The sequence below is a fragment of the Phoenix dactylifera genome, chromosome 11 (assembly GCF_009389715.1).
Source record: "Phoenix dactylifera cultivar Barhee BC4 chromosome 11, palm_55x_up_171113_PBpolish2nd_filt_p, whole genome shotgun sequence".
NCBI classification, from domain to species: domain Eukaryota; kingdom Viridiplantae; phylum Streptophyta; class Magnoliopsida; order Arecales; family Arecaceae; genus Phoenix; species Phoenix dactylifera.
Window position 1 is genome coordinate 21,496,836 of NC_052402.1, and position 11,104 is coordinate 21,507,939.

The window sequence follows — 11,104 nt, forward strand, 5'->3', positions numbered from 1 at the left end:
AGATGAACATGATCTCAACATAGAAATATGGAGTAAATCATCAATATCACCACAATCAATATCAACTCATCTGAAGCATATATGGAATAATCAAGTAAACATATATGCTACTCATGAATATGCTCAACAGATCATAATGCTGGAACATACAAATCAGGTGTCAATATGCTGAAATCATCACTAGACAGCTATCGGGGAGGTGGGTTTTACGCCCCAGGGCGAACCAGCAACAACCCCTACTGCATATGCATATATCGAATATGACACCACACCAATATGTAAATCATCACTAGACAACTGTCGGGAGGTGGGTTTTACGCCCTAGGCGAACCAGCCAACAACTCCCCACTGTCACATGCATATTGCAGGATAAGACACCATATCGATAATTAAATGCTAAACAGCTATCGGGAGGTGGGTTTTACGCCCCAGGCGAACCAGCAACAACTCCCCACTGTCACATGCATATGCAGGATAAAACCACACTGATCATTGTAAATGCTGGCCAGTATCCAGAACAGAAATCCATCTCACATCTACATACTAAACGGCACCTCGCGGGAATTCTACATCCGCGGAAAGCCATACTGCAACCTCGCGGGGTCTTACTATGCCCGGCGGCAAGCAGAATATAAGTCGTAGGACCGGCCGATCCTACGCCTAGGGCCGTGTCCCCCCCTAGGAAGGGACTGGGCTCCGCCCACCCAGAAGGCTACTATGTGCACAAAGGCCGATGTTCAACCCCATCGACTATAGGTGTCCTGCAGATACTGCCAAGCCATGCATAAATGCCATAATGCACCCTCCCAATACTCTACTAAAAAGGAGTATAATCAAGACTACCACTCACTCGATCATGACCCAATCATAAACTAACATCAGGGTTGGGAGTGAGGAATCACGGGAGTACAATGCAACTCAATATACCATGAGAAGGGCTCTACAAGTCTTTGAAATAGAGGAAATGAAATCAATTTACAAAAGAAGTCATTTCACAATTCAGATCCAATTTAATTACTCATAAAGGAGTATAATCAAGCTACGACTCACAAGTCTTTAAAATAGAGGAAATGAAATCAATTTACAAAAGAAATCATTTCACAATTCGGAATCAATTTGATTACTCATCAACCCCTCGTAATTCCTCTCAATGTTCCCTCAAATGCATGTACAGAATAATCAAGCATGGAGAATCAAGATTATAGAGGAATCTACTACAATATCAATCAATATGCTCAAGTGGAATCAATTCACACTTGGCGACATTCATGAAAATGAATTAAGGATGCTCATGGTGCAAAGTACATGACTCCCACTCACCTGTCAATCTGGCACAGCCCTGATACGCCTCCAAAAATCTACAGCAGGCAGTGGGAACTTCTTCCTCTTGTTCCCTAGCTTCTTGCCCAACTGTGACATGCATTTACAATACATTTAGTCTTGTATCAAGGCATAATCTACGTGCCAATTATAATATAGGGAACTTTAATTGATTCAACTCCCCCGTTCCCTAAATCTTTTCTTTTCTTTCTCTTTTCTTTTTCTATTAATTAACTCACCATTTATGTGTATTAGGGACTCCCTTGCATGAGTACAAGGTCCCTTTTAGCTTGATCTAGGCTTAATACCTATTATAGCATGAAATCCCTATTTTCCACCCGGATGAACAGTAACCCGAACTGACAGTGGGTTACTTCATCCCGGTTTTGATCCACTTTCAGGACTCCAAATTTGATGAAATTTTTACCTAACATTCTACACTCATAGAGGATTCCAAAGAGATAACATGCATCATCATCGGAGGCCGTTTGACCCCCTAAATAATTCGCCGAAGTTGGGACTTCGACACAGTTTTTCCGTAGTCCGGAAAAATTTGTCAAAATCCGATTCTTCTTCTTTTAACCACCTCTACAACCCTTATCCGACCCCTCTAGACTATATCCACCCTTTGTATAGCCTAATGTCATCAAAAGACTATAGATACGGATATTTACCTTTTTCTTTTTGGAAATCGAGGTCCTTGCGTAGAGGGGAAGGAGATCTACGTTTTTCCCTTCAGCTAGAAGTGCAACCGGGATCTCCTTCCTCTTCTTTCTTCCTTTCCTTTCCTCTTCCTTTCTTCCTTTCCTTCTTCTTCTTCTCTTTTTCTTTCTCTCTGTGTCGTCTGAGAACCCCCTCCCTCTTTCTCTCGGTTTCACCAGCTCAAACCCTCCAATTAAATCACATCAAAACACTATTCACCCTTTGTTTAATATTATTAAATTCCCATTTTGCCCCTAACACTTCAACATATCTACCGTTATGCCATTAACTTTTGATTCCTTCCAATTTTACCCTTACCACTTCAATGCATCTACAACTATGCCATTATCTTTTGATTCCTTCCAATTTACCCCTTATATCAATTTTAAAGGACTATTCATATCCCTTTTTATATATAAAAAAAAAATTTGGGGTTATTACAAACCTGCTCTAGACTCGCTGCGCCAAACCGGAGCACTCCGCCACCCGTAGCCTGCGGCCAGTAATGGGAACACCTAGATAGGTGAGCGCCCCCACCTGCTCTGGTATCTGTAGAATCCCTCTGATCTCCTGTCTGGTCTGCTCTCCGTGCTGGGGCTGAAGGAGATGGTGGACTTCAGCAAGTTCACTCTCTGGCCGGACGCCGCGCAATAGTCTGCCACCACCCTGCGGAGAACCCGAGCGTCCGAAGTCCGTGCCCTGGTCAAAAGAAGACAATCATCAGCAAAAAGTAAATGGGAGATAGGTCGAGCCCCCGGGGCTGGGGTATAAGCCTCCAGCTCCCGGCTGGCGCACACCCTCTCCAAGGATCGAGACAAAATATCAGCACAGATAATAAACAGATAAGGGGATAAGGGGCATCCCTGTCGTAATCCTAAGGTCGACTCAAAGAAGGATGATGGTGTGCCGTTGACCAAGATAGAAAATTTTGGCCCACGGACCACCCCATCACCCAATCAATCCACTGCCTCGGGAAGCCGAAAGCCTCCAAAGCCCGCTGAAGAAAACTCCACCTGATCCTGTCATAAGCCCGCTCCATATCCAACTTGACTGCCATTAGGCTATGCTGCTTCGAAGCTCGCCGAAGATCCCGAAACATTTTCTGAGCCAACATAACATTGTGAGAAATATTTCTGCCGGCCACAAAGGCCCCTTGCTCCTGGCTAATGATGCCCGGTAAGAAGGGCTTCATTCTACCCACCATGATTCTAGCCACAACCTTGTATAAGGTTGTGCACAAGCTAATAGGACGAAAGTGACAAGGTTCAGTCGCATTCTGACGCTTAGGAATAAGCGTAATGAATGTGGCCTTCCAGCCCACAAGCATGGCTGCCTGGGTAAAGAAGCACTGAATAGCCTCCACCACCGCAAATCGGATAATACTCCAATACTGCCGAAAGAAGAAAGGGGAAAAAACCATCAGGTCCAGGAGCCTTGTCCGGAGTCAAGGCCCAGACTGCCTCCTGTACCTCCAGCGCCGACACCGGCCTGATCAAGGCTACACTCTCGGCGTCACAAATGCCCACATCCACCCTCAAAGGCGGTCCCCATCACTGGCCTCCTCATCCACTGTCCATCTAGTGCGGAAAAAGTCAAGTAAGGACTGGCGGATGGCGGGCTCGCTCTCTACACGGAGTCCGGACCCATCTCGAAGAGAGTGAATCATGCTCCTCCGTCTCCGTATAACAGCAGTCCGATGGAAGAACCTAGTATTTCGATCCCCCTCGCTTACCCACTGCACACGGGATTTCTGATGCCAGAAAATCTCATGTTGAGTAACAAAGAGTGGTGAGCCACGAGCAGTCCCCGGAGATCAGCCATATCGTCCTCTGGGAGCATACCCCCTAGATCTTCCTTCCTCTGCAACTCGGCGATCGAGGACTCTACGCCCTCCAGTCGCCGGAAAATATCACCCACAACCTCACGATTCCATCGACGAAGGCGTATTTTAGTCAACTCGAGTTTGCGTGAGACCTGTTGCATGGGATCGCCATGCACAGGAATCCGCCACGCATCGCGAACAATATCCCAGGACTGAGGATACGACAGCCAAACCTTCTCGAAGCGGAAGGGGCTGTGATGCGTAATGCCCGGTGAGGTGGAGAGTAGCAATGGGCAATGATCCGAGGCTATCCGAGACAGGTGGCTGACTCGGCCAGAGGGGAATCGGAGGATCCAATCAGGGGATGCAAAAGCCCTGTCTAACCGTTCCCAAACTCGAGCATTGCCCTGCTGATTATTGCATCGCAAGTGAAATCTGTGGTCCGGAGAAACCTAAGTCTACCAGGTCCGTTCCGCGTTACACATAATGTTCACGTGAATCTCCCTTCTTGTCCACGCTCGATTTTCTGTTAAAGGCAGCGCCCCCTTTTCCGCCTTTCTCGGTCCCTCCTTACTCAGAATACCAGTTAAAGTCACCAAATCTCTACCTGCCGAATACCCCTGGGCGGTTCAGGTTGGTAATTTCTCCTGCCAAAGGATCCTCCTAACCCAGTGGGTCCGTGCTAGCGTATACACCACATCAGTACCCATGGAGCAGCGTCGGGTCTTGATATGACCATGATTTACTTGTTGAGAGAGTTGTGGAAGACATCAATCGTCGCCACACCCTCGCCCTCCACAGAACCAAAATCCCACCGACAACCCCTGGGAATCAACTGCATAGGTCTCCCAATCCCTCTCCATACGCCGCCCTCAACCGGCTGAGCCCCTCACCAGATAATCGGGTCTCATAAAGGAGACAGATCTCCGGACAATGGATCTGCACCAAAACGTTTAAATGAAGACATGAAGGACGGACTTGGCCGCCCCCCTACAGTTCCAAGAGAGAATCATCATGGATCACAGTCCACATAGTCGGCCTCAGACTCATCCTCTCCTAAAGTCGCAGGCCATCCTCAGGCTCAGAACCCAGGTGGCCTCGCTCCTCTCCATCTCCACCAGGTGCGGCTACAAGCCCCATAACAACTGCCCTGACCCGCAGGGGCGGGTAGAGTGGTCCATAACCGCTCCTAGTGGTAGAGCATCGGCCATGCTCCCCTTAGCATCCTCCCGCACCCCTGCAGTGAGGATAGGCGGGCCAAAGCGAAAGACCCCCTTCGGTCCACATCCGGGCGCATGAGCATCCCAAGTCCGCAGTCACGCTCGGCGTACCAGCATGGGTGGGTCCTGACCACCGACCTGGGGGAGTCCCAGACCAGCCGCCGACTCCCGAGAGGGTGGGCTATACCGGAAAGGGCCAGTCATAGGGCCACCCTCCCCAAATCGGCTCATCTGGGCCAAAGGAACCGGCTCAGATCTATCCCCTAGGCCGGAGGCTAGCTGAGTACACGGACTGCACGTAGGCATGTCCCGTGACCCCCCACCAGCCTGGGCCTGCAGGGCATGGGCCCGCGGGCCTTCCTCTCGGCCCGAATGCACCGGGGCCTGCGGCCCTAATGCGAGCTGGGCCCGTGGGCCCTGCATAACTGGGGCCTGTTCGCGCCCCTTCCCGGCCTACGCCCCGGTCGACAACCCCGCGCGCAAACGGGGGGCGCAGCAGGGGCTGGCCCCGCTCAGATGGGTCGCGGGCCCCGCGCGCGACGGGGGCGCATCGGTCACTCGCGACAAGAAGCGGGGACGGGGGTACTGGCCCGCTCGCAACAGGGTAGGCGGGCCCACTCGCAGCCGGTGGCGCGAGCGGCACAGGCCCCCCACTGGGCGCGCCAAGAGGCACCCACCACCGGCCAAAGGCGACCGGCGGCGTGCGACCTTAGTTGGCTTTTGCCAACCGTCGGTGTCCGCCGGGGGATGCCGGCGACGTCTGGACAACACCGGAGGTGGCGGCCGGGTCGATGATGAGAGCACAAAAGTGCGATCTACACATCACTTAAATTAGCATTATTGCTAACAAATAATGATAACAGTGCTGCATTAATATTTTATTTTTGTTGGGTGCAGGTGATTCGTAAATCAAAGTTAGAATGCCGCATTGGGTCCCAAAAACCATCAGTCAACTGCATGGTTCAACCCCTAGTTACACACTAGAAAGGAAGCCTAAGTTCAGTCAGCCAATCCACTGCAACCAATTCCCAGAAGCCCATGCATCTCAGCCCGGCAACTCATCATCTTCATCGTTCACTTTCCAGCGCATCCATCTCATCCTCCCACGTGAATCTCCAGCATCTCGGTTCCAATCCTCTTGGCCGTCCGTGAAAGCATCATCCATTCGCGTCCCAGCTCCAGCTCCCATCCCGTGTTCGTGCGATCATTCGCTTCCAAGCTCCCAGCTCCGTCCGAATCTCAGTCCTGAGATCCCAAGCTTCTGTTATCAGCTCCCACTGTCCGAGCTCCTGCATCCAGCGCGTGTGATCAAGCTCCCGACCGTCCGTGCCTCAATCCCCTCAGATCTCTCCGTCTTCCTCGCAGCTCACGACAGCGCCAGCAGTCGTCTTCTCCGCTTGTGAAGCCATCTTGCACCCGAGTTCCCAGCCACATCAGCTTCTTAGACCCCGTCCGCAACCTCCCGCGAAGCGTCCCCAGAATCCGCGTCATCCGCAGGCGTCCGTGAGCCAACATCCGCAACCCACCAGCGCAGCTTCCGGTCCGTGGATTCCAGCTTCCGTCTTCATCGCAGGCCACGTCCGTCCCGTCCCGCTTCTTCCCGCGAGCCCTTCTACCAGCTTCCCATGCGTCCGACTGATCAGCTCCCATCCAAGGCACTGGGATCGTTCCATGCTTCCGCCTCTCCCGAATTCGCAATCACCCGAGCCCATATCCCGCAATTACAGCCTCTCCGCGTCCGAGATACTCGGCAGCCAGCACGAGAGGAGCATCCCGTGTGATCAGGGAGTCCATCGAGAAGTATAAAGGAAGCTCTTTTCGGAAACAGGGGGGCTGGCATTCATTCAAAAACAGAGCCCCTATTGAAAAAAAAAAAGAGAGGAAACAGGGCATGTCCTGTTTCCGAAAATAAAAAGAAAAAAAAAAGAGTGAAGGAAGAGGAACAGGGGAGATTTCTTTTATTTTAATGGAAGGCTAAAGTCCTAGGAAGGGTGATGGAGGAACCTTTGATGTATTTGCTCTTTGAAGTAAACTCTAAACCTTTGCTTTCAATGATTTATATTTATTGATATGTTCTTGATCCATGCGTAGTTATTTCATAGATAGATCTTTAATGGATTATGATTATTGATATATGGATTGCTTTAGTATTTGATTCGTCGTAGACGTAGAAAGCACGATGAATGCTTAGAAATTGAGCTCATATGTTCATGAAACATATACCATGATTAGATCTATCCTACATTTAATCTTTAATCAAGAATCATAGAGTTTATTCCTTGGATGCAATATCATCAAGGGGGAATCCAGATCCCTACCATTTTTTTTCATTGAATTGTGTTTATTATTCTCTGGGCATTTAATTTCTAAAAATCAAAACATCATTTTAATCCACAAATTTATTTAATTAATTAATCTAAAAATTACGCTAATAATCTATAAATTTCGTTCCCTGAGGATTCGACCTCGGACTTCCGAGATTTTACTACTTGTGCGATTCTCCTGCACTTGGGAGAACAATTTTATTTTGCACCAAGTTTTTTGGCGCTGTTGCCGAGGGAACGACTGATTATTAGTATAATTTTTAGATTTAATTAGTACTTAGTAGTTAGTCTTTTTGTTTCGAAAAAAAAAAAATCTTTATTGCTGTTTTTTTATTCCCTGCACAGTCTGCATCAAACTCTGATATCTGAGTAATCCACCGTCTGATTGCACTCAAATTTCGTCGACTGCTGTAGGACACATGTTTCTTTCATCTGAACGGTCTAATTGATATTCTGATACTTTTACGACCATTATATTAATACGAAACTTTACTGCTTTCTGTTTGAATTTTCTGCACTTAATTATTTAGAATCAGAATTTTATTGTTATCAATATCTCATTAACCCTTGTTGCTAATTAAAAATTAAATTAAAAAAAATAGAAAACCTAAAATTTTAAATTCAAATTTCAGAATTCAAGTTTCAAACTTCAACTCATAAAATTTTAAAAAAAAATAAAAATAATTTGCTTGATCACTTATTCAATGAAATTTAATGTCATGTCATAAAACATTAAAAAAAAAATCTCTTGATTGTTTGCATATAGTATAAGGCATCAGCATAAAATATTCTAAGGGCTGAACCCATTTAAAAAGATAAGGTCGGGATTTCATCACTCGTCCTTAGCCCAAAAATCACCCCATTGCATAAATATCCTAAGCTTAAGTAAAATCAACTAGACATTGGCCCCTAAGGACATTCGAGCTCAATAGGATGAGACCACCGAAAGTGCACCAATTCGCTCTGTGGCTTAGTTGATGTCTAGGCAAGCTTTGTCCCCTATAAGGGAGACAGTTCATCTGTTCGAGGCAAGTGGGTTTTAAGTGGGACCTTTGCGAACGCATCGTGACCCCTCCACTTATCTGGGAGCTTACCTGGTCAACTCAGTTCATTAGACCGGATTGGAGGCTTAGGTGCCCTCTTCAAACCAGTTAGGAGCTGTCTAGAAATTAGGAAAAACATTAGAAATTGAGGTGTAATGTTTAGTTGCATGTTTGAATTGTGAATAGATTTTTATTTTAGGGTGTAGTTTTAGGGTATCTTTAGTTGGTACTTACATTTATATTTATTTTTTTTTTAAAAAAAACATAAAAAAAATATAAAAAAATTATTAAATTTACAAAAAAAATATAAAAAAAATTTAATCAAATTTTGTATGCTAAGTTGGAATAGGACGACACCGGTCGATTAAGTCGTACAACTTTAGATCATCCCTTAGGACACATCCTTGAAATTCCTTCGCAGTATCTCACACCTTGTGAGATGGCAAATTTTTCTGATGATGTAGGAAGTCACCATGGTGATGAAGGTAGACCCCCAGTTATGACACCTTCGACAATATTTACATCCCACTAGGACTAGTCAACCTTCATGTATGATTATTTTCTGAAAACGTAGGACACTTTGAAATCAAACCAGGAGTAATTCAATTTGCTGCCCAAGTATCATGGGAATGGAATCCGAGAACCCTTATCTTCACCTTAAGGATTTTTGAGGAAATTAGCATCACATTTAGAGTGCAAATGTATCGGAAGATGTCCTTAAATTAACCTTGTTTCCTTTTTCTTTGAAGGATAAAGCCAAAACATGGCTGAACTCCTTGAGACCAAAATCGTTAGGAACATGGCATGATATGCCAAAGAGAATTCTTAAAAAAGTTCTTTCCCGCACAAAGGACTAATTTTTTGAAAAGGCACATTAGTAATTCCAACAAAAAGACCATGAAAACATTTTATGAATGCTGGGAGAGATTTAAGATTTGCTACTCTCTTGTCCTCATCATGGGTTTGAAACATGGAGAACCATTAGTTTCTTTTACGAGGGATTGTCTCCACAGTTGAAACAATTTATAGAGACTATGTGCAATTGTCTATTTCTGGAAAAGCAAACCCGATGAGGCATGGGACTATTTAGACTCTCTCGCAGAGACTGCACAATTATGGGATACAGGGGATAGAGTGAATAAACCTTTGCCTAAGACTACTAGCATTCCACACGGGGGCCTTTACAACCTTAATACTCAGGATGATATTCAAGCTAAATGGCAGCCCTTACTAGGAAGGTAGAGGAAAATTGAACTTAGAAGGATTGAACCCGTCAAGACCGTAGAACATAACAAGCGAGTGTTGTAGGATTTGCGAGATGCCTGGCCATCTCATCACTGATTGCCCCCACAATACCGCATTCAAGGAAGTCTTGCACGATCAGGCCAATGTTATGAATACCTATCAAAAATCTTTCAATAATCCTTTTTCGGGTACTTACAACCCTGGATGGAAGAACCATCCAAATTTCAGGTGGAGAAATGACCAACCTCAACAAGTATATAACCCAACTCCTCCACCTCCGCACCCTCATTATGCACATGCACCCCCTCAAAAATCCAGTCTCAAAGAAACTTTGCAATCTTTCATGCAAGGTCAAGCCAAAATCAATGATGAATTAAGAAATCAACTGACAACGCTGACCACTGCTTTAAGTGCTCAAGAGAAAGGCAAGCTACCAGCTCAACCACAACCTAATCCTCAAGTCTATGGCGGTAGCAATGCATCATCTTCAACTTTGCATAAAGAACAGCAAAGAGTATAATAACTTTGCGAAGTGGAAAGGTTATTGACCGACCAATCCCAGAACAAACACAAGTCATACCTGATTCTGACCCCTCCAAGACAAAAGAAAAGGATAATGAAGAAACTGAAACACCAATATCTACTGAAAAAATTGAATGTCCTTTTCCTGCACCATTTCCACAAAGATTAAAGCCCTTGCAAAAGCTTGAACCAAACTCTGAAATTCTTGAGCTTTTTAAACAAGTAAAAATCAATGTACCTCTTCTTGATGCAATAAAACAAGTGCCTTCCTATGCAAAATTTTTAAAAGATTTGTGCACTGTCAAGCGTCGTTTAAATGTCAAGAAGAAGGCATTTCTGGCTGAAAATGTGAGTGCAATTTTACAGCATAACATTCTTCCTAAATATAAGGATCCAGGTTGCCCAACTATCTCGTGCATCATTGGCAATTTTAGGATTGAGCGAGCATTGCTAGATTTAGGAGCGAGTGTGAACTTGTTGCCATATACGGTATATGAGCAACTCGGTTTGGGTGAGTTGAAGCCAACAACTGTGACCTTACAATTAGCTGACAGGTCAGTGAAGGTTCCTAGAGGGATTATTGAAGATGTGTTGGTCCAAGTAGACAAGTTCTATTTTCCTGTTGATTTTATCGTACTGGACACACATCCGGCTTCCAATTCACCATCTCAGATTCCGGTCATCTTAGGACGTCCATGTCCTTGCAACTTCTAATGCATTGATCAATTGTAGGAATGGTGTCATGAAGCTTTCTTTTGGCAATATGACCTTGGAACTGAACGTCTTTAGTATAGGTAAACAACCCAGTGATCATGAAGAAAGTAAAGAAGTTGAATGGGTTGAAACCATTGTGGAAGAATATTTGTTAAAAGAAACATTTACTGAATCGGCCGACAATGGTTTGAT